The sequence below is a fragment of the Macaca fascicularis genome, chromosome 18 (assembly GCF_037993035.2).
Source record: "Macaca fascicularis isolate 582-1 chromosome 18, T2T-MFA8v1.1".
Taxonomy (NCBI): Eukaryota; Metazoa; Chordata; class Mammalia; order Primates; family Cercopithecidae; genus Macaca; species Macaca fascicularis.
This window is the reverse complement of record NC_088392.1, coordinates 26,145,660-26,170,786: the sequence shown is the minus strand read 5'-3', so window position 1 is coordinate 26,170,786 and position 25,127 is coordinate 26,145,660. Positions and strand designations below refer to the sequence as shown.

Sequence of the window (25,127 nt, the reverse complement as noted above, 5' to 3'; positions counted from 1 at the left end):
ACAAAGTATATGACTATTAAAAACCTACAGTCTTTCTCTCTCCTAAAAAACTGGAAAATCTGTCATCACTGTATCCCAGGTCACCAGCTTCTCCATGATGCCCTATTGCTTCATGGCCAGTTCACACTTACTATTGCCCATCTAGGCCTGTTGACCTTTGAGCAGGGTTCATCAGGTTCAGACCTGTTGACATTTTGAGGCAGACGATTCTTTGTTGGGGCTTGGGAAGCTGTCCAGTACATTTCAGGATGATTAGCGCATCTCTGGCTTCTACCCACTAGATGCTAGTAACACACACTCTACCACCCAATTGTGACAACCAAAAATGTATCCAACCATTGCCACAGGAGGAACTCTATGGCCTCACTGTGAGAACCACTGCCTTAAGATTTGAGACCTCTGATCTAGATTTGTTAAACCCATGGAAGATATGGGCTCAGTCAGCAACTATGGAGGTAACTTTTTGCTATTCCCTATTAAAACTGTCATCCCTATTTTTTTAGTGTGGAGGAGGGCTACAGAGAATTGAGGACAAGCTCTAATCTGGGGCCTGTGAGAAGGAGATGGAACAGCTGATGGACTTGAGTTCAGAATACATAGGCCAAAAGCAATCAACCATCAGGCACCTTGGTCCCTCTTGTTGAGTAAGATACTTGACCATGGGATTCTCTAAGCTACAAAACCTTCGTTTTGGTTAGCAGATGAAGGAGTAAAGCCAGGGATCAAGGTTATTCATGGTACAATGAAATCAAGTTGAAATAATCTTTACATTGTTTACAAATACAATCTTTGCAATATTTGCTAGAATGGAAAACACACACCCCTGTGAAACTGTTAGAAGTAGAAATCCTTGGAGAAGGAGAACACAGAGGTTGTACTCCTGAACTGAGTTGAGTTTCTTCCGTTATTCCTTTGCTTTGGGCAATTGAAGTTAGCTGGTGCTTGAAGTTCTTTTGCCATAGCTTTTCCATTGGCCTTTGCCCACTGGTTCAGTTGCTGCTCTTATATCTGGTACATGGTGATTCAAGAGTCAAGGTTTTTCTAGGATTTGTTGCAGTAATCTCCTAATTTATGTCCAAGATAGCTCCTTTCTGTTTTGACTGAATGATCAGCAAGAGGAGATTTTCTCTCAGGTCAAATCATCTCTATACCCTCCTGAAATCTTTCAAGGTTTCTTGATGTGTGATTCTACACTTCCCTATATTCCTAAACTGCTACAGATATTTTCTTATTTCTAAGTTCCTTAGTTATTTCAATGGAACATAAGGCAAAAGAGAGTTTAAACATATAAGCTCAATTTGCTGTCTTGAAACCAGGAGAAGTCAGGAAAAATTTCCTGGCTAGCATGGGGCATATCAGCATTATAAAGTCTAACTGGACCAGGATCATTCTGTGAAACTTTAGGTAAGCTCCTGAACATAGCATGAGAATGGGCTATGTCAAGTCTTTGTCAATGGGACACATGCTGATTTGGAAAGGTTTTGTCAACGGTGAGTAATTATGTGAGGAGTGACAGTTTTATCAACTCCCCATTCAGTCCTTTGCTTACATAAGCATTTTGATTTAAAGTAGCAGTTATTTCTTCATTCATTTATTCAGTTAATATTTATTGAGTTTGTTACAACTGGCACTGAAGCTGAAATACATGAGTGAAAAAAGAAATACAATATTTCTTTCCTTATGAATGTATATCTAGAAGAAGAAAGGAATGCTAACTAAGCAAGGAAAAAAGTGAATAGCATAGTTTCATATAGTGATGATGTTTATGATGAAATAAATAAAGATAGGGGATAGAGAAGTACAGAAACTGGGAATACAGGATCTTTCAGATAAGGCAATAGGAAATTCTCCTAAGAGATGGCTTTGAGCAGAATTGGGAGTGGGAAGTAGCAAGCTATGTGATGTTCAGGATGAAGTATATGCCAGGCAAAAGGGGCATGAGGCTTGACTGATCAGAGAAAACACAAGGAGGCCAGTGTGGCCAGAGTGCAGTGAGCAAGAGGATATGAGAGCAATCCCAAAGATCCTTGAAAGCAAAATGAGCAGTTTGCATTAGTGTTTTCCCCTAAACATGATCAGTGGCCAGTAGAGGTTTCAGGCAGGGGAGCCTGACTTACTTATTTTTCAAAGTTCTCCCTGGCTTCTGGGTGAAGGGGGACAAGAATGGAAGCAGTTAGACCAGTCAGTAAATTACAGTGGTAGTGCAAGCAAGAGATGATGGATGGGGATATGCAATACATTGTGAACCGTAGAGACAAATACAAGTGAACAGATTTGGGATATGTCTTGGAGTTAGGTGGTTCTGCTGGACTGGCAATATGAGCTGAGCAAAAGAGAAGAAGCAAGGGTCTTGGCTTTGGACTTAAGCAACTGGGAGGATGATGGAACCATTCACTGGGATGATGATAATTTGGTTAGGACAGGTTTGGGGGTTCATTTAGGATTAAGAGAATCAATAGTTCTGGAAGTTTGGAATTTCTAGTGGTGAAATCAATGATTAAGGAAAGTTTGGAGTTCTGGAAGTGACTTCATTAAACCATCACAAAGGATCATGGGATTAGTCCTGATGAGGGGAAAGGTGGATAATCAGTCCTGATTATTTCTCCCTCTTCTTGATTGGTGTCTTATGGGGCTCCTCCCATTAAAATGTGGTCAGTCACATTGATGACCTTGGAACTTGATAGAAATGCAGAACTATGGTCTTATTGAATCAGAATCTGCAATTTAGTTAAATTCTCCATGAGATGCCTATGCATATTAAAGTTTGATTTCTAGGAAAGAGCAGCTAATCTAATGATGAGGAAACATCCAAACTGAAGGACATTCAACCAAAAAACTGGTGATATGGTTTGGCTGTGTCCCCACCAAATCTCAATTTGAATTGTATCGCCCAGAATTCCCACATGTTGGACAGGGGTGGGTAATTGAATCATGGGGACCAATCTTTCCCGTGCTATTTCCTGTGCTATTCCCATGCTACTCATAATAAGTTTCATGAGATCTGATGGGTTTATGAAGAGTTTCTGTTTTTACCTCGTCTTCATTTTCTCTTGCTGCCACCATGTAAGAAGTACCTTTTGCCTCCTGCCATGATTCAGAGGTGTCCCTAGCCATATGGAATTATAAGTCCAATTAAACCTCTTTTTCTTCCCAGTCTCGGATATATCTTTATCAGCAGTGTGAAAACAAACTAATACAACTGGACTGTAATCTCCAACAGTGTCAAGATCGTGAGGGTCAAAGGAGGACTTTAGAGTGGTTCCATACTAAACAAAAATTAAGAGACGTGAAAACTAAGTACAACATATGATCCCATTGAATCCTTTTGCTCTGGAAGATATTTTTTGGACAACTGGCCAAACTTGACTGGGAAATGGGATCTATGGGTGAGGTATATGAGAGTTTCTTTCTGCTGTGGCCACTCTTTTTATATGTCTTTGAAAAGGTTTTTTTGTTTTGTTTTGTTTTGTTTGAGTTTTCTGTTCCTTTGTTTTTTAAATTTTTGACTGCTCTCCACCATTGCATGATGTGCCCAAGCTGACAGGGAGGTTTCTGGAGGTCTCCTTAATCCAAGGGCACTCTGAGCACCCTCCCTAGAGCCTCAGCGAGTTAAGAGCCTCAGCAAAGCCTTTCCAGGGACACAAGGCACTCTGCACACTTCCCTTGCATTCAGCTCTGGTTGGCATCACAGGCAGCAAGAGGGAATCTTATCAAGTGCCAGGGATGTAGCTGGAAAACAACTCGTGTAGACTAGGGGTCACTGTGGCATTCATCCCTAGGAAAGGCTATGCTAGAAAACACTACAAAAAGATTTACTCTGGGTCTGGGTTTCTTTTCCTGCTGGTTTATTTGTTCCTTCAAAGACTGTATGATATTAAAATTTCATACTTTCCTTTTTCTGTGCTTGTAGAAATTTATGTCTTCCTACTTAAAATGTCAGGGTACTATTTCAGGTATATATACAAAGCACAAAAACAATTTTCACAACAATAAATGGTGGTAATTTTCTGTATATACTTAGAGAATTCATGAGCAAATTTGTCCTTTGTGATTGAAGACTTCCCTCTTTGAAAAGACTACAATCCAGTAGTATTGATGTGAAAATTCTAGCGTAGGTAATTTGTGAGTTCAGGAATCATGTGTTATTCATGTCTTGAAAGCACAGTACAAGTTCTTAAGAATCACTAATAGAGTTGAATGTCTTCTTGAGGTTAATTCATCATTCACCAAGCACTTGTTTTAGTTATTGTATGAAACTTAAGTTCCTGCTTTGAAGATCAGGTTTCAGAAGATTGGATCTTATATAGAGTAATAAAAATGCCTCAGAGAAGCATTTAATTTTTATTCCATTGGAAATTATAATTTAAGTCTCCAAATACAAGTACCACCCCATCAAAATCATACATTGATTAATCGTAAGTTGAAACAAACCCAATTCATGTGAAACTATGTGCTCATTTTTATACCAGGTCACTCAATTGTATAGCTTCTAATTTAGCTGTTTCATCATGATGCATTGTGAAAATATGAATGATATACTTAGTCCATTTGATCTGCTTGCAACCCATGGGATTTCCTTTAAAGATATAAAACATTTTGCTAGTGCTTCCTTTTTTGTTCTGGTACCCACATCCTGTGCTCTGTGGAGAGTCACAGTTTTTGAAACATGTTGACAGCCGGCACAGATAAGCAGTGTACTTAGCCTTTGGTCAAGGACTGGAAACTGGCTGGTATCTGAATCATCTGCTTAATGCAGAACTGCCCTCTTCTTAGGGAGATGCAGCCTGGTGTATGGTATGACATGGAGCTCTATGGTGTGTTACTGTGTGGGGAGCATAGGAGACTGGTTAAAGGAGCAGTCTCTCTTTTTGTATCTTTTCACTTTGATTTCAAGTATATATAAGCATAGAGTATCCAAATGAATATATATATATGTGTTATATGTTTTTATATAATAATATATAATGAGTAAATGGATAAGGAAATGGGTCCAAGAATGTTAGCAATGATTTTATATATATATAATTATATATAAATAATATATAACATATATAATTATATATAAATAATATATAACATGTATAGATAGATAGATATAAATAGATATATATTTCTTTCCCATTCTTTTTTTTTTTTGAGACAGAGTCTCACTCTGTCACCCAGGCTGGAGTGCAGTGGCACAATCTAGGCTCACTGCAACCTCTGCCTTCCAGGTTCAAGCGATTCTCCTGCCTCCATCTCCTGAGTAGCTGGGACTACAGGTGTGTGCCACCACACCCGGCTAATTTTTTGTATTTTTTGTAGAGGTGGGGTTTCAAAGTGTTAGCCAGGATGGTCTCGATCTCTTGACCTTGTGATCCCTCCACCTAGGCCTCCCAAAGTGCTGGGATTACAGACATGAGCCACCATGCCCAGCCCCATTCATATTTTTAAGTTATTGTTATAGGAGTTGTCACAATGAAAATTTTTATAATGATAATACTGTGGTTCAGGCTCTTTCTATTCTGTTAGACTTAACCAACCTGGGTGTTTAAAAAGTACTTTTTTGTTTTGGGGTGTGTGTGTGTGTGTGTGTGTGTATGTGTGTGTCTTTTTCCATGTGTAGTGGTGGGTGCCTGTAATCCCAGCTGCTTGGGAGGCTGAAGCATGAGAATCACTTGAATTGGGGAGGTGGAGGTTGCAGTGAGCCGAGATTGTGTCACTGCACTCCAGCCTGGGCGACAGAGCAAGACCCTGTCTCAAAAAATATACATATAAAATATAAATATATATATATATATAAATAAGAAAACCTCTGTGAACCCTTTCCCTGCAATTATAGACTCCTTGAGACCAGGAATCATGGCTTTTGTATGAATTCTGCTGTTAAATTATCTTTGTATCTTCAGCATCTAGTCCATTATTATTGGTGCTCAATAAATGTTACCTGAAATGAATACATTTCCTATGAAAAAATATAGCCTGATATTATAATATTAGAATTTGGATTGTTTTATTACTTTTTGGTTAGTCTCCAGTTTCCTAAACTTCTGAATGGGGGAAGAGGCACACTACATAGAGACTGTGAACTCAATAGTATCTGAGATAGGTCTCAACCAATTTAGAATGTTTGTTTTGCCAAGGTTAAGGACATACCTGTGACATGGCCTCAGGAGGTCCTGATGACATGTGCCAAAGATGGCTGGGGTAAAGCTTGCTTTTATACATTTCGGGACATGAGATATTAATCATTATGTATAAGATGTAAATTGGTTCAGTCCGGAACGGTGGGACAACTCAAGAGCGTGGGAGCTCCCAGGTCATAGGTAGAGAAGAGACAAACTGCTGCATTTTGAGTCCTTTGAGTCTTTGATCAGCCTTTCACTGAATACACAATTTACATGTGAGAGGAGGATGGAGGAATAGTCACTTATGCTTTAGTCTGACTCAGTTAATCTGCATTTTTACATAAACAATAGGGCAGAGGAAGCAATCAGATATGCATTTGTCTCAGGTGGGCAGAGGAATGACTTTCTGTCCTACACCTGTGAAGATCAGCTATCGATTTACATTGCCAGGGTGAAATTCAACAGAACTGTGTTTTAGGGTAAAGATCTTGAGGCGCCAGAGAATTTCCTTGTGGACAAATTGTGAGGGAGGTATGTGGCTTTTTATCTTTGTAGCTATCTTATTTAGGAATAAAATGGGAAGCAAGTTTGCCTGACACAGTTTCCACCTTGACTTTTCCCTTTGGCTTAATGATTTGGGGGTCTTGAGATTTATTTTTCTTTCATAAGACATTCACTCAATGCCTCTATTGCAACTTCCTATCCACCCAATACTTTTTACATTACCTGGTATTTTTAAATGCTGAACATCTCAGTGGTTCTGAGCGAATCCATCACTCTCCTCCATGACCCCTAGTACAGGGATTTTGTGTAAGTTTGCTCTGATAAGGTAATAAGCACACTTGCTAATGTCAAAATATCTGTTGTACCTTTTCCTTGCTATTGTCTTTATGAGTGAATACCTTTCTATTAGTTTCATTGACATTTTGGGGGGTTTGGGGATGGAGAAAAGACAAACATGTTGTTGTATTAAACAGAATTTTAGAATCCGGGTAATATTGAGATCAATAGTTGGCAAACAGAAATGAATGGAGGATCTGAGTTGCCGGGTTCACTTTTTTTTGTTGTACGTGATTTTGTTTCCTCATCTGTAGAATGAGTGGATTTAACTACATGAAAATTTATAGATGTTCTGGAGATAATCCTAGGAGATGTTAAATAGGAGTTTTACGAGTAAAGAAATGTTATTGCCAAATTACCTTTGATGAGACAGGCTAAATAAAGAAGTTTGATTACTTTGGAGACCTGAATGTGTTAGTGCTCATTGCAGAGACAGTAGTAGAGGCAGCATTTCCCATGGAACTCCTTTAACAGACACACGCAACTATTAATACCTTTCACACATAGTGTTCCATGGGAGAGAGTTTGGGAAACTCTAACCTAGATGATTGCTTTCAAATTTTGAGATTCTATGACTCTACATTAGTTAACAAGGACATTTTAGGAATTGATTTTGTTAATACTTTATTTCTAGTGGTTTAAAGATGAAATACTAGAATAATTTAAATCGTAGTGTGAGGAAAACAAAATATATACAAACGTGCACACACACATATATATATGTATACATACATCTATACACAACAGTATACCAAATAGTTGCAAATAAAACTAATAATTCAAGAAATATTTTCCCCATCTTCTTGGTACAAATGATAATTCTGTCTCAGCCTGAGAAATAGAATGAATAAAGAAGCAGATTCTCTCTCATCCTCTGCAATTATACCCCTTAGTTGACATAATTCAGAGAAGAAACAAGATGTCATGCATAGAAATATGCTAATACCTTGTTCTAATGCTGCTCTCCGTTGTAGCTTTTCTCTGAGGTTCTGTGGTTCTTGTCTACCACTGTGGCTGGAGAATACCCCAGCGCTGAAGGGGTTTTCTTTACTCTTTTCTGTATCCCATCTGCTTATTGAAAAATAAATAAGATAGGAGTTTCTTACCTTCTTCTATTGCCTTCTTGAAGCAGAGGTAAGAGGAACATTTAAAAATGTAGTCTGCTGTGCCACATACTAGACATCCTATGAGAAAGTTTACGTGCTTCATTTAGTGATTAAATCTCCATAAGGGATTGATATGGTTTGGATATTTGTCCCCTCCAAATCTCATGTTGAAATGTGGTCCCCAGGTTGACAGTGGGATGTAAAGGGAGGTGTTGGGTCACGGGGTGGATCCATCATGAATGGCTTGGTACCATCCCCATGGTCATGAGTGGATATGAGTTCACTCAAGATCTGATTGTTTCAAAAAGCATGGCACCTCTCCCCTCTGACTTGCTCCCTGTCTTACCACGTGATACACTGGCTCCCCCTCTGCCTTCTGCCATGATTGTAAGCTTCCTGAGGCCTTGCCAGAAGCCAAGTAGGTGGTGGTGCCCTGCTTCTTGTACAGTCTACAGAGCCATGAGCCAAAATAAATCTGTTTATAAATTACCCAGTCTCTCATATTCCTTTACAGCAACATAAACAGATTAACACAGGAGTAGATATAAATATGTCCGTTCACCTCAAATCAGTTTTTGGAAGGAGATGAGCGATATCTATACTTGAACATCCCCAGGTTATTTTTTTTTAATGGAGAAAGAAGATAAAGTAACTTATTTTCCCACACAAAGGATAATTAGTTGGTATGGTCAGTAATGGAACTTGGGTCTGTGAAACTCTGAGAGCCAAGCTCTTTCAGCTCGAAGCACCTAACATAATACTTTGTGTATATGTGCACATTTCAACAAAAATTGACTTTCAGTATGTATGCTGTTTTCAGTTGCTTAGTTCATATGCATTTTGCATCTATTTTCATTTAATGAAGCACTCTCTTATAATAACATTTCAATAAATGCAGTCTGTTTTGAGTGGATGAACAGTAATTTATTTAACCAAATCCTCTATTGTTAGGGACAGCAAACTTTCTCTGTAAAGGGCCAGATAATAAATATTTCAAACTTGTAGGCTATGTCAACTACTTTGTCGCAGTAACTATTCAACTTTGCCATTGCACTGGGAAAGCTGTGAAAGATCCAGATTTACAATCCAGATTTATTGAATAAAGATATTCTATTTTTAAAACCCTACGTAAGTTAGTATTTGTTTGAACATTAATGTGGAAATATTTTTTATTTAGTTCAAAGGAATAGGATCAAATGGAGGAGGGAAATCTATGGCTTTTCTTCACATGTTGTTGTATTCTTTCTCCAGTTGCCGTTAGAAAACATTTTAAAAGAATTAAATCCCAAATAGTGATCCTACCTTGTCTGAGCAACTCAATACTCCAGAGCAGATTACCCTCCTGGCTGTTTTAAAAGTATTTTTAGCAATTGACAGGATATACTTCTTAGATTAGCTATATCTAATCCCTCTTCTGTAAACAATAAGAAGGCAAGGTTTGTTAAGCATATATTTTTATCTTCCCGACACAAAAATAGGATTAGTAGAATAACAACCATGCCAAAATATTAATATTCTAAAACCACATTAATCTTTTGAATAGATGTATTTCAACATTTAACTGAGTTAACCCATTCAGTTACTTGAGAATATATACTACAAATAGTTTTTATTATAGGATATTGAATGAGGTTATGTTCATCAAGTTTATATGTTTAAGTGCCTGTGAATACGTTTGTGAGTCAGGGCTGAAAAGAATGTGCTGTTATTATTTTGTGTTTGGTATTTATCAGTTTTTCTTATCCTTTATTTCACAACAACCATCTCAACCCCCGACCCCACCCTAAGAAGCCTTTTCAGACGTTTTTTTCCCTAATTGCCACCCAAATGAAAATTTAATACCGCAGATACACTGTGTATCCGTTTATGTGCCATAGATATATCTGTGCTTTATACATAAAAAGAGTAAGATTATTTCACTTCCCAACAACAAATTTTGCCTCCCTGGGGCAGTATTTTTCTCACTGAAAATGCATGGATTATAACTACTTCAATTGTTGTCCAAGGGTCATACTAATCTTCCATGAAGTATTATTTCGGGAGTATGTTATGTGTGTACTAGAGAAGGCTTAGAACCACTTGCAGAGGATCCTCCGCTGTTTTAAACTTGAGCAGAAATAGGGAGCCCTTTGTGCAGACATAGCCATGTCAGACTTCTCAGCTTTTGTGGCAAGACATCATCTTACATCATTGGCTAAAGGATAATGATTCTCATTTAACCACCAACACATAACAGCTATTTTCCAAGCACTCCTGGGAGATATAACCTCAAATCCCTCTGCCTCTGGACTTATCAAAATCTGTGTACCTGAGAATAGTCTATCAATTCCTTACTCTAAAATCAATTTATTGATTTAGCCAAATCTTCAAGGAGCATCATTTTATAAACCCCTCACTCCCTTAGAGAAGCTCTTACCTACTTTTCTTGATAATTCTTTAATAATTTGCTATTCATGTCATTCTTCTACATTGAGGACCATTTTAAGAAATCACCCAAAGCAATTCATGATGGTATTTACTACACAAAAATTCTTAAAGTTATAGCTCATTATGTCCCACCATGCCCAGCTAATTTTGTATTTTTAGTAGAGACGGGGTTTCTCCATGTTGGTCAGGCTGGTCTCGAACTCCTGACCTCAGGTGATCCACTCGTCTCAGCCTCCCAAAGTGCTGGGATTACATGCATGAGCCACTGTGCCTGGCCAGTATTATTATTAATAAATTGCTGTCTAAATAAATCTTCTCTCTTTAAGTATAAAAATTGTTTCAATATGTTTATTTATCAAGTTTAGATATCGAAACCCCTTTTTCAACTGACTTAATATATAGTTTGTGTATGTGATGGCACAAATTCACCAGTATAAACATCCATTATTTTAATATGCTTAAGTGTGAGTAGCAAGCCCTTCTGGAGTTACTGTGAAATGTAAAGTTGGTTGTTCCTTGTCATGGCTAAAAAATATCAATTGTGCCAGCAAAAACATTAGTAGGTTAAAAATGCTTTCTGGTCCCTACTGACCAAATTGAGGGTATACAGCGAAGGCCAAATCAAGAGTGGGTGAAATACAATAATAGTTGCTTCTACATCAAACATGGGATCATAGAGTCATGGGATTAGGTGTTGAATTCAACTTTGAGATATTTCACAAATTTCCAATATTTTCAAAACGTGTATTTGTAGTATTTTTAAATCAGTAAGTATATCTGTGCCAAGATGACTGAGGGATTGACATATTTGGAGCTATACGTTTAAATACTTTTTAATTTGTTGAATGATCATTAATAAAAAAATGAATGGTTTAAGCAAATATTTTATTTTATTTTTTAACTTTGAAACAGAAAAGATTTAAGGATAATTTTTATCTTGACAATGATAATCTCAAAGAAAGTGAAAAACACTTCCAGTTAGTTGGAGGAAGCAGGTTCCAGATTGTGGTGCCAAGTGTTAAAAGATCTTAGAGTTGGGATCAGTAAGTGCAAGTTTGGGCTGTGTATTTTCTGATTGTCACAAATCCATTTTGTCCATTAATGAGTTGTGGCAAGGCTAAGGGCAACCAGCAATAGCCAAGGCATTTCTGTGATTTATTTATTAAAATGCAGGACAGAGAGTTGCTAATATGTTTATCACCAATAGTGACATAAGGTCATAATATAATGACTAATGTGAAGGAGTTCCCCTTCCTAATTTTCATAGAGAAAAACATACAAATATTTTGTATCATTATGGCTCAATAAATGTATTTGCTATAGACTTTTTTACTTCAAATCACATTTATTTCGAGAGTCTGATATACAATACTTTAAATCATTTTCACAAATCTTTATTTCTAACATTTTACATCTCAATTATTAAAAAAAAATCAAAATTTCTGAAATTTAAAGCAAGAAATTCTGTGCTCTTTTCCTTGAAACTTTCCTTGCAAAGGATGTGAAGGTAATTAGCAGATTCATTCAGTTATTTATTCAACAAACATTCATTCTTTGGACAACTATTGTGGCATCAGGTGTGTGAAACTTTCATCAGCAGAATGAGTTATTTTAAAACCTTCTATTTTGAACATATAAGATCAAAGATTAATTTATCACGTATCTTTGGCAGAACTTGCAGTAAAATCCAAGGCTTTAGATTTAGAGTTCTTATTGATCTTACCCTTTCTGGAACTTGGGAAGACCCTAAAGTTTATAATGTATAGGCTTCCAAACTAATTATCCTACTAGGGAATGTCACAGGCTCTATTCATCACTCTGTTCTATTATCAATAAATAGTTTATCATAAATCTCTTGGGCATAAAATATGAGAAACAGAATGGCTTTGTCTGAAATCTGGATTTGTTGGAAAGTCTTGCAAGTAATTTAGTAAGTAAGTCTCTTAAAACCATCTATCCAAATATACCAAGTATTAGAATATGTATCTATTTGGTTAGCTGCATTAGTTGCAATTGAAGTTATTATCTGATTAAGTTTATAGCTATTCGCTGGCATTCTTGAAGACCCATCCCATCCACCTTCCACACAGTCAGTGTAGAGAACCTAGAGGAGATCTCATAAGAATCACCAGAAATTAGTATCACCATTAAGGATTCAAGTCCTTAATGGTGACATTAATTTCTGCAGTTCTTTCAGAAAATGACTGTCCTGGACATATTCTCTTTAGTTGTGTTGCATAGTTTCAGTATCTCTGAATTCACTCTTCTGTCACATTATCCTTTGATCTGTAGGAAGGGAGGAAACAGCAAAATAGATATGAGGTGGATTTGAGACTCCTACTGAGCCCACATTGAAGTTGAAGTTGGTTAAGCCACAAATCCTGACTTGAATCTTTGAATTTCAGTGGATTTCTTGTTATCCAGCTGTTAGTGATAGCTTAGAGTCAATTTTTCTATTATTCTGGAAATGTTCCTGTTCTCCAATGCCAATTACCTTGGCAAATAACCAAGGTAATTAACAATCAAATTAACCAACCAATAAACAATCCTTTAGGAAATTTCAGACAGCATACATTCTGAGTGTATTTGTAATGGTATTGCAATGCCCTTCCTAAAGAGTTAGGGTGGGTCTTTGAATTAAGACAGGGTTTAATCTGAGTTTGAGTTTCATCAAACTGAGAAAACAATTACAAGCCCTCCCAGCTAATCAAACTGGTATGTTATATCCTCTACATCTACATTAATCAATTCATCCTTTTCTAAAATTGTGCTCCTTTCTCCTTGGTACGAGCACCCTCAGAATTCATTCTCATACATGTTTCTCACTTTGCTCATACAAATGATCAAGTTCTATATTTGTTTTGGTGTAAGACTTCTTCTCCCTCATTTGGCATTTTGTTGTCCCTACTCCAGGGCATCTTATGGAACTAGAGCCATAAGCAAAGGCATTCAACCATGTGGTTAGGATGCCTCCACTGGAACCACTCAGTGCTATTGCATTCAGGTTCTACACACCACTATTCCTGCCATGAGCACCTGACCTCTGACTTTTTCAGTGGACTCCCACTAAGACATGCATCCGAGGAGGCCCCACAAACAGGAAAGAGATTTGAGTGCCCTATACCAATGTGACTAGTGTTCACCACATTTTACAGGGAGAGAAATGCAAGATAATGAGAAGTTCTTATTAATTGTATCTTTATCCTAATCGTGTTTTTTTTATCAGTTGTTATAAAACTTATCTCTTCTGTTAAGACTCACACCAAATATATGACTATAAAAATATATTGTTTATAATTGATTTAAAATAAATTGAATGGTTCTAGCATATTCATATTTTATATGAAGTATGTGGGGATTTTATTCCAGCCACTCAACCTTCAGTAGCAATGAAATCTGTAGCTAAAAAATCCATAGAACAGAAACCTACTTAGTGTTTATGGCAGCAATACATATTTCAGAAGGTATTGTATGGCTGTAGTATTTAGAATTTTCACATTACTTTAAAAATAGAAATTTACTTATAAATAATTATATTTTAACATAATTATTATTAATGAATATTATATACTATCAATATTATAAAATTATAATTCTAAATCAATATAATAATATAATTATAAAATATACAAAAATATAAACATACTCATTACATTACATATTTTAGTATACTACTAGAAATATAAAAAAACATAATAATAAAAATTCCTTATAGGCATATAAGCTGTTACCATATTGATATTAAAAATTGACTAGATCATACAAAAAATTAGCTGAGTGTAGCGGTGTGCACCTGTAATCCTAGCTACTCAGAAGGCTGAGGTGGGAGGATCACTTGAACCTGAGAAACAGAGGTTGCAGTGAGCCAACATCATGGCACTGCGCTCCAGCCTGGGTGACAGAACAAGACTCCTTCTCAAAAAAAAAAAGAAAAAAAGAAAAAAGAAATAGATCACGTTGCACATAATAATAAGGTTTATTGACATTATTTTCCAAAGTATAGTTTTAAAAAAGTAATCATATAGCATGTGATTCTTGGCTATGATCAAACCTTAATTAACTAGCTGTTATTTTTATTTTTTTGAGATGGAGTTTCACGCTTGTCGCCCAGGCTGGATTGCAATGGCACGATCTCGGCTCACTGCAACCTCCACCTCCTGGGTTCAAGCAATTCTCCTGCCTCAGTCTCCCGAGTACCTGGGATTACAGCCATGGCCCCCACGCACGGCTAATTTTTGTATTATTAGTAGAGATGAGGTTTCACCATGTCAGCCAGGCTGGTCTCAAACTCCTGACCTCAGGTGATTCACCCACCTCAGCCTCCCAAAGTGCTGGGATTACAAGAATGGGCTACCACGCCCAGTCAACTAGCTGTTATTCTTTACAACTTATAACATCATATATGGCCAAAAATAAGGCAAGATGATTTCCCAAATTATATCTTAAAAAAGAGATAGTTATCTTAACATTGGAGTCCCGACAGTTCTCTTATAAGGAAACAATCATCAAATTAATTTGATAAAAGTGTATTTTGAGAAGGAAAGACGTATTTGCCTGAAATTACATTAGTCAGTGTTAGTTGCGATGCCTAGAAAAAAATACCTTATAATTGGTTAAAAGGCCAGCGAAGGAATTTAAGATGACTTAATAGTCATTCCTGAATATATGACATCACAGCTTGAAGTGTTTGCAGTTTAAAAAGTAGCAAAAGTAACAAAAACACTGGTTTTAGGTAACAGCTTTTGGGAAAATGGAGAAATCACCATATATTCATTTGTACTTATATGGTAAGCCCATATGACATTTTATTTTGCAGCTCACCATAAAGCTACCAGCAAAGCAAATATAATTATAAATTTTATATGGCTTTGCATATGACTGTACTTATGTCCACACATACAATTATATATGCTAATAAATGACTATAGTTATGTATGCGTATTTTCATATGACTTGTAGAAAATGAATTATTCTTTCCTGTGTGCTTAGTTCTTATTTTTATAACTTTTCTTCTCTTTAACCAATTTTTGTTCTTGTAATTATTTCTAAAATTCTGCTTATAGGTTTTTTAATAAAGATGTCAAATATTCATAGACAGGATCATGGCATACCCACACTACTGTGACTTCTTGGCAAGTTAGTACTTTTCATAAAGGCTATATGTGAACATCACTCGTGACATTATTTGGACCTTTCCCACAGCATGTTCCTCTAACATAAGAAGAAAAAATCAGACAAAATTACAATAATTTCTAATAAGGTCCAAGTATATCTTCATTACACTTTCTAAAAAACAGGCAAAATGAGGTTGGAACTGGGAAGGTTGAGACCTCACCACAGAGTAGATGCTGTAGGTACAATTGTGAAAACATAGCCAGTTTAATGAGAATATATCTAAAATAGGTCTTTATATGCTATACATTTAAAGTAATTTGCCAGTAGAAAGTATCTTAAGCATATATATTTCTCAAAGTTACATCTTCGTTGTGAAAAAAACTAGCATGGTCTGGAAGTCCAGTCTTATGACTTGTTAGTCGTGCTGTGAGGTTTTCTCAAACTGGAGAAGGGTGGATTTTGATTTGTGATTAGACAGACTTCTTCACATGAACAGAATATCAGCAGGAGGTAGAGGCACACCCGTGCATAACTTTCTGGTGAAGCCTTCCCTGCAATCGCAAGAAAAGGGTTACAAAATCTCAGATCTCATCAGTGAGGGGGTCAAGTCAAGAGAAATTTTTAAGAGGATAGTGAAGGATGAAAGACATTGTCATGACCAGAAGGTCAGTGGCTCATGCTACTGAAGACAAGAGAGAAGAAACCAAATATATTTGTTACTTAAAGCTTAAAATGCTGATTTTCTCTTAGAGCACACCTTTATTTTTCCTTCATGTTCTGCACTGCATCCCCCATACCTGGCAGTGTACCAGGCACAAGTTGCTTAATAAATGTTTGTTGAATGAATAAATCATTGTGCAAACCTATCAAATCTTTCTTCATTCTGCATTTCAATTCACTTTCTCCACTGCTTATAGATCATTATATTAAAGTATATATAAATACTTTAATAAAGCATAATGTTTTCTCTATAGAACAAATATCTTTTGTTTCCTTTTGTGTATTTTAAGTGTAATTTAAAATTAATTTTATTTTTATTAAGGTAATATATCTCATAACTTAAAATCAAAATCTACGGTTCTTGTGGAACAGTGCAGGTCTCCTCCTAAGCCCTGATCTTAATCCCCCAGGCAAACATTTGACTCTTTCAGTAGCTTCTTAACTGTACTTTTATATTTCTAACTGGTTTGCTTATCCTGCTATTTCTTTAGCAACTTTACACATTATTTATTGATTTTTGTTATAATAGTTGAGGGTTTAGTTGTCTTACATGCACATATACATGGAGAGTCTTTCCCTCTGCCATCCTCCACCTGTAGTTTTATTATAGTTTAGGGTTAATACTCGTGTCAGTGTTCCCAACATTTTTATTATGTCCAGATCTGAACAAAGTGGTATTCTATCATAATGTTTCTTTTCTCTTGCAACTTTTTGTTTCTCATGGAGTTAATAATGTCCTTTTAAAATTAATTCAGCACACTCTGTACCTATTGTATATTATTCACAATTGCCTCCAACTGATCTTAACAACTGTAACACAATGATCTAACTGTGGTAACAACTCTAAAATATCTTCTTGGCATTATACAATACAAGTTTACTTCTAGCTCATGTGGTAGTCCAGCATGTGGCAGCTGGGGTTGCCATGTCACACCCTAGTTCAGGGTCATGACTTTTCGTCTAAGGGCTGTCATGTCTTCTAGGGCCTTAGAGCTCTTCGTTGGTTCTTTGCATCTGCACACTAATAAGAGAAGAGGGGAAGTGTAGAGGATCTCCGGGCATACCCTGGAAGTGACGTACATGACTTCTGCCCACAATCCATGAACCAGACCTCAGTGACATGCGTCCCCACCTGCAAGGGGCTAAGAAATGAAATCTAGTGTGGTGCTCAGGAAAAAGAGCAGAACATGGAATCTGGTGGGCACTTCCCACTATCTACTGTATTTTCAAATGCACATGTGTATCAAACAATCTATCATTTTCTTTTCATTTTTTTTTTCTCAGAGACATTCCTGCTGCAGATCATCTCTTCACCTCTCTTTAGGCCTGCTTCACACTTATTGCTCTGGAGAATTTATTTTACTGCCTTTTATGTTGGGCCTGCATTTTTGGGGTTTCATCTCTTCCTCTTTCTTGATTTACAAGCTTATTTGGGGAACTGCTACTTTAAAATGGCACACAGGATGTGTATTTTTTAAGTCCATGCATATCTGAAAATTTTTTAAAATCAAGCTTGGCTGACAGTTTGTCTTGGTATACAATTCTAAGTTCAAAATAATTTCATTTAAAAATGTGAAGGTGTTCAAAGAAACTTCTGGATCCATTATTGCTCTTGAGAAATCAGATGCATTTATTTTTTCCTTTGTATGTGATTGGCTTTATGTTTCTGGAAGATGTTTTAGGTTTTTCTCTTTATTCCTGCATTTCTTTTATCTCAGAATGATATATCTCAATGAGTTTAATTATTTGATTAATTTAAAGGATTGTTCTCCTGGACGTTTAGTGAAACTTTTGACCCCCAAAGTTCATCATCTTCATTTCTGGTGTTGTTTTTGCATTTTTTTTCAAATTAGTGTTTTTATCCTTTTCTGCATAGAAAGAACTCTTTTCTAGAGCTTTCTGAGATTTCCATTAGTCAGAATTTTTTTCCATTTAAAAAAAATTTCTACAGCTTTTTGCTCTACTTTCCTGAAGATTTTTCAACTTAGTCTTCTCACCCATCTGTCAGTTTTTTGTAAATGTTGAGTATATTTTCAATTTCAAAAGATTTTTTTCCTGTTTTGTGTATAAATTTCTTTTTTTATTCATTATCTCTAGGAGCAGGGTAAAAAGGCATGTGTTCAGTTCATCTTGTTGAACCACAAATTACTCTAGTTTACTTTCTCCAGAAAATAAACCTCCAGTCTCCTGGAAGCTGGATTGAGCAGATGGAGGAACTTATGGTTGGTTGATTGTGTGACAGTGGGGAAGGGAACTTTGGGTCCAAGCATTCCAGTAAACAGACGTACAACCAAACCCCTGTGTTTACCCCACCACCTGGCCTCCTTCTATGCTGAGATTTCTGCCTCCTAGGCCTGAGTCTGCCCAGGTTTTGCAGGAAGAATTGGCTTGCTTTTTATCCGTAATCTCTCCTGCAGGCATGCAATGTATAGAATCCTCTGCTCTTCCAAATCAGCCACCACGCCTCCATCTGATTTAGCTTCTTCCAAAATTCATTGCAAGTTTATCTGTTATTTTATCTGCTTATTTGACTTTGTGGTTCAGTAACATTTTAAAAAATTCATTTATTCTTGTAATAAAGCAGTTTGAAGAGAGATGAAATACATGTGATAATTTTGCCATTTGTAACGACATATCACCCCATGTACATTAACGTTTACCTCAGTGCCATATTGATTGAATTAGACAGATGTTATGTCTAGTTAAGTTGGGCTACATAAACTCCAGGTGAGGAAGACCTTATTACTATTATCATGACACATAATGCTGTCCCCGTGTTTTCACTGGTTTTCCATTATTTTTTATTCTGCTCTACCTCTAGTCAAAGTGGTCTTCGTGGAGTGGCCAAGCAATATTTCTCTTGTGTCTTCCTACTCTTTCTCTTTCTTGGAACCCCTCTTCCCAGGGAAGGAAATGCTCCGCCACTCTCTGATAGTGTCACTATGTAACACTACTGGATCTGAGCCTTGGAACCTCAGAGACAGGACTCTATGTGGCAAGTCACTCCAGGAGAGCTATTCCTGCAAGAGTTGGTCCTAAGCAGGTGACACACTTATCTAGGGAAAGGTGGCAAGGAGAGTAATCAATAAATGTGTGTGTCAGATTTTCTCATGGCAGAAACTTTTTCTAGAAGTTGCAAGTAGGTAGCACAATGCAGTGACCACTATGAGCTCGGCATTCAGGATCAATAGACCTGACTTCCGTCTTTTGAACTTCATCACTTTGGACAGATTTACTGCGACTTTCTCAACCTCAGTTACCTCATTCTGAAAATGGAGACAATAAATATAATAGATGCCTTGCCTATTTCACAGTAATGTTGTGAAAGTCAAATGAGATGAAACTATATTGCGTACAGGAAATAATAGCTATTAGGATTAATGTCAGTGGTGAACACATGAACTAGGTAAAGAATATGGGTTATCATTGTATAGCACAGAGGGTGATTTTAAATCAATGTGTTAACAGTGGAAAAGATTCAAGTTTCTTATGTTCTTTCTTTTATTTCTGTCTGGGACCATAGACACATACTTGTTATACACATAGATATTGCTGTTAAATGCAAAGTAGATTTATCATAAATATAGATTCCAAGCATACATACTTTGAAAAATCTACAATCTGAGCCTCATATGCTTTTATGTAGTAGATCCAAAATAATTTTTATGAACTGGATCTTACTTGGTGAAAATGGAGTAGATTAAGTGTTACCAAAATTATAAGTATAGCCAACAGGTTCATAGAACTTACTGTGCCAGGCACGTTCTACGCACATTACTGATATGAAGTCAATTCCTCACAATAACACTATGAAAGTATTATTACTCTTCTTTTCAACTTTCAAGAACATTGAAGGACATAAAATAGAACTTCTTTAATAGTTTCATAATAGAATAGACAGATTTCTATGAGACCAAAATGTTTTCTCTAATACTCAATTTTTCCACTACTTTGCTATTGTTTGTTTTGTGTTTTGGTTTGGGCTATTCCTTTGCTCCTTTCTACAAGAAATTCTCTGGAAGCTGATAACAGCAGTGCCTCCCAGATTGTCTCTAGGGCATTGAATAAGAACCAAGTTAAGCAATTAAAATTCAAGCAGTCATTGACATCTCATTGTTTACTAACATGAATCCAAGTCACAGGTTTGGAACTTTTAAATTCTGTTCACAGAGGAGTAAATCGGTTGCTACTCTAATGTACCCAAGCTTGTATTCTTACCTCTACTACCAGTCTGTAAATTAGGGATGTCTGAATGTGTCTAAAATGTAATCCCAAGATGGGCAGCCAGGATCGTTGCTTTGTGGACGAATCTAATGTGTTTAGAACAGGGCGTAGCACATAGTAGGTGCTTAATAAATATTTGTTCAATGCCTCCGTGTGCTCATTATCTTACTTAGTGGTAGCCTATTGACCTCTGAAGTGACTTTAGGAAGTGCATTAGGACTTTGGGAAGTGAGTTTAGATGTTGCATACAATTAATGCATTCATATGAACACATCCTAACTTTTGAAATATTAATTTCTTTCCAATGCCCTCTTTTATTTCCCGAGGCCATCCTCTGCTCCCCACTCGCAATCCCTCACCTTCACTCCCCATAGTTAATAAGACACTCCCTCGGAGGACAGAACGCAATGCCAGGGCCCCAGTTCTTCTCACAGCGCCCTGGGCTTTTTGAATGAGAGACATCAAAGAAAACACAGGAAAAAAAAAAAATGAATAAAAATGAGCTCGCTGCTAGGGCTCGAAGCCCCACAGTGTGGAGATTTCATTCCGGAGCGGAGTGTGTTTCTCACTGCAGCAGTTGAGTCACCAGCAAGACTTGCCTGAGGTGAGCTCCGCACATCCGCGTTGGGACTTGCAGACACGCCTTCTTCTCACACAAACCTTACCCAGCCCCGCCACCGCGGCGGACTCCAAGGGTGGTGCCACCAGCCCTGCCACTCGCAGTCCTGACGGGCAGGGGCTGCGGACCGCCTGGCCTTGGACCCATCCGGAGCCACAGGTTGGAGGAGATAAGGAGCTGTCCCCGTGCTCGTCGCCCTGTGGAGCAGATCCTGTCTCCTTGCTGGCGGTGGAGCCCGGGAGTTCCAGGGCTTGAGAAGGGGAAGGAAACCTCTCTGAAATCTGACACCTGCTCTCCCGGCAAGGAAACTTCGCAGGCTGGTGAGTTGGGAAGGCGGGCTGTTGCTGCTGGAACGCGTTCCCACCCACCCGGGTGCTGCAGCGCCGGCCTGCACTGTTGTTAAGTGAGGCCTCTGTGTGTGTGTGCGTGTGTGAGTGCCTGTACACCTTCGATCGCGGTTTCCATCAGAAATCCTTGCAAAGAAGACAGTAGTGATGTGTGCTGCACGGATGGCATGGGTGAACTCGACCTGGCTCTCTTTGAGTAAACACTTATCAAACAGCTGGTTACCACCAAAAAAAAGCAAAAAGAAAACCAAAAAGCCTAGGCACAGCAATGTTAATTTCCTTTCATTTGAAGCTCAAAAAAACAATCAAAATAATGAATAAGAAAAAGCATGGATGATGATGTGCTTAGAGTTTCATTCCAGGAGGAGTGACTTAGTGAGGCAAGCCAGGAGAGTGATAAGACATTTATATGCACTTCCTTACATGAAATAGCCACAGAGACCTTAAGAGTACTTTCTGTTTTCCAGTTTTTTGCTCTGTTACTTTCGAATTCTGATCTAAGTGTCGCACCAACTAGGGTATATGTGTGCATGTGTGTTCACTCAAGTAGTCACAATAAATTAGCTTTCAAGACTTTCCCACCCAATGCAATATTAATTAAGCCTCTGAAAACTACTGAAGTAGGTAAACTGCAAGCAGACTGCGTTCCTAGGAAAAAGCCGTGTTTGGTTAGAGCCTTCACACCTGTATCATGTTTTATGAGTTTTTTATGTCAAGATCTAAAGCTAAGGTTATGCAATTCCAGTTTTAAACTGCACAGCATTAAGTCCAAAGTAATAACATATAATTTCAAGGTTATTAACAACAAAATTATTGTTTAATATAATACAGCTCTGAATTTTGATTGTGTTCTGTTTATAAGAAAAATGTCTATGGTTCTCAATATTTAGTTATAATCACATGTATTCAGTAATATCTATATAAAATATGCAGGGTTTTATGGTTATAAATTTTGAAAAGTTGATGGAAAAGAGGGACTTAAGCATTATTATAAACTCAGATATTTGAGTTTAATGAATTTTCAAGCTGCTGTAAAGTCCATATTGCAGTGATGAAGAGAAAAACATACCTGTCATGTGCCATTGCCCCTCAGTTATTTTTCACAGTTTCCTAGTATAATCCTCTACCCAGACGGGGTCAGCCATCCTTGAAGGCAGGAGGTGACTCCTACCGATAACCAAAAAAGGGTAATCTTGACAGATAGTTTAAAACTAATGGGGCTTTCCTGTTTCAGAAATGACTATGGCCTCTCATACAGTGTTACTGACATTGCCTTCGAAAGGAAAACAAAACAGCAGATGAAACTGGATGAGCCTGTTCTCATAGTTGCCAAGAAGGAATAAAGGGAATCTGTTGAATGTAAGCAAACCACAGTTCCTCTTTCTCATAGGTCATTTCTGGAACAGGCATGTTTGACCCAATAGGGAAGGTAACTCTAATATAATTGATCTTCTTGGTAGGAGAAGATCAGTTGGTATGCCAGTTTACACTACAACTATATGTTGGTTTCAGAATTGCTGTTCATTTATCTCACTGTTTTTCTGGAAAAATGGAAGTTATCCAAATGTCCAGGTGGTTCAGAATAGAAAGCTGCTCTTTTCCCACCCTCACTCCTGCAAATTTTTGGTTAGGTTTTTGGGCTCTCAGATCAGTAGGGCATGAAATATAGAACAATTACTCATATAAAGCTCATCTCTCAATCAATCCAGTTTCTTGAGTTGATTCATCACAGCAGGTTGACCAATAGTTCAGCTGTTAAGCAAGTAATTGTAACGTTGAGATGCAGGAAAATGATTTCAATAAAAACAGACAGGACATACCAAGTGTTTCCCATGAAGAATATGTTCCTTTCTAAAGATGGCTGCCAAAGGGGAATGATTTTTTTAAAAATTCATTATTAGGTATATATGGGGCTTAAGTATATCCTATAGAAGTAGGAAGCAGCAACATCACTACGCATAATAACAAACCTATTGTAAACCCCAAATATGGAGTTGATAGTATTACTCAATTTGTTTCACACCCTTTGCAATCATTATTCATGTTCTCCAAATATTAACCTCCCATTGGCACTCCTTAAATAAGACAAACTTGTCTAGATTGCCAATAAGGAGAGTAACACTCTGTTTATCAAATGGCCAAAAAAATCTTCAATAAATTTAGTCTTTTTAACTAAACCACTGCTCAATATACTGAGATAAATAATTAATTAAGTTGCTCGTTCATTTTTTCAACAAATATTTGTTAAAAGTGTTATGCACTGAACTCTGTGTGGACAGAAGTGGACCAAAATTCCTGACCTTATAGGGCTTGTCTTTTACCAGGGAGACAAAGACCAAACTAGATAAGCAGGGTGAGTCTATGGCACATTAGCGAGAAGTGCTCAGCAGACAGTATGAAGCCCAGGAGGCATGCAGAAAGTGTCAGTGGCTGGGGTCAGGGAGAACTGAAATTCTATATCAGATGCCCAGGAAGAGCCTCACTGAGATGATATTTTATTATCGATCTGAGGCAAGTAAGGGAATGATCCACATGGATATGTGGAGGAAGACCATTCTAGATTGAAGCATTCTGGCATCTTTCAGGAACAGCAAAGAAGCCCACGCACCTGGCATAGAGGGAGTGAGGTGGGGGTGGCAAGAAATGGAAGAGAGGAGATAATGGGGACAGGTCTTGGAGGACTTTGAAGGTCCTAATAAACTTGTTGGCCTTTGTTTTTTATTCCAAGTAAAATGACAAAACACTATGATTTAGACATAGCCCGTTGAATGTTTTTCAATAAATATTTACTGAGCATACTATGAACTTTAATATTCTTCTAAGCATTGTGGATAACAGAGGTTAGTGAGATATACGAGGCCTCTGCTGTCATGGAAATTATATCTGGGGTTTGGAGAGAGACAGATAAGTAAATAAATTAGTAATTCTGGAACTTTTAGTGATACTAAGAAAAAAAAATGTTAAAGGATAATATAGTGAGAGTGACCTGAAGGGGACTGTGTGATTCAGTGGTCAAGAAAAGCCTCAGGGGAGGTGATTTATTTATTTATTTATTATTTTATTTATTTATTTATTTATTTATTTATTTATTTATTTTTAACCAAGACAGAGTCTTGCTCTGTTGCCAGGCTGGAGTGCAGTGGCATGATCTTGGCTCACTGCAACCTCCACCTCCTGGGTTCAAGTGATTCTCCTGCCTCAGCCTCCTGAGTAGGTAGGACCATAGGCGTGTGCCACCATGCCCAGCTAATTTTTGTATTTTTAGTAGAGATGGGGTTTCACCACATTGGTCAGGATGATCTCGATCTCCTGACCTTGTGATCTGCCCACCTCGGCCTCCTAAAGTGCTGGGATTACAGGTGTAAGCCACCGCGCCCGGCCAGGTGATCTTTTTAAAAGATCACTCTGGCTTCCTTGAAGAGACTAAGTCATAGGGTGACCAGAGTAGAAGAGAATCCAGTTAGGAGGCTATTCCAATAGACCAGTTATGACAGTGGCATAGATTAGGGTCAGAACAGTGGCCACCTAGAGAAGTAGAGAGATTCTATTTTCAAGATATTTGAAGGCAGAGCTGACAGAACTTACTAATAAATTGGATAAAGGTGGAGGTGAAGAAACAAAA

General features: G+C 37.5%; 1 protein-coding gene across 5 annotated transcripts in view; it reads left to right on the top strand.

Moving 5' to 3' along the window:
- RAB27B (RAB27B, member RAS oncogene family) overlaps positions 1-25,127 on the top strand; it is a 166,501-nt gene that overhangs the window by 80,023 nt on the left and 61,351 nt on the right. The window contains exon 1 of one of the 5 annotated variants that reach the window (XM_005586629.5): positions 21,231-21,478. The exons of the other annotated variants lie outside the window; for them this stretch is intronic. The gene's annotated coding sequence lies outside the window, so the exon portion shown is untranslated. Of the gene's footprint in view, positions 1-21,230; positions 21,479-25,127 lie in introns of those variants that run through there. 5 annotated transcript variants of the gene reach the window in all.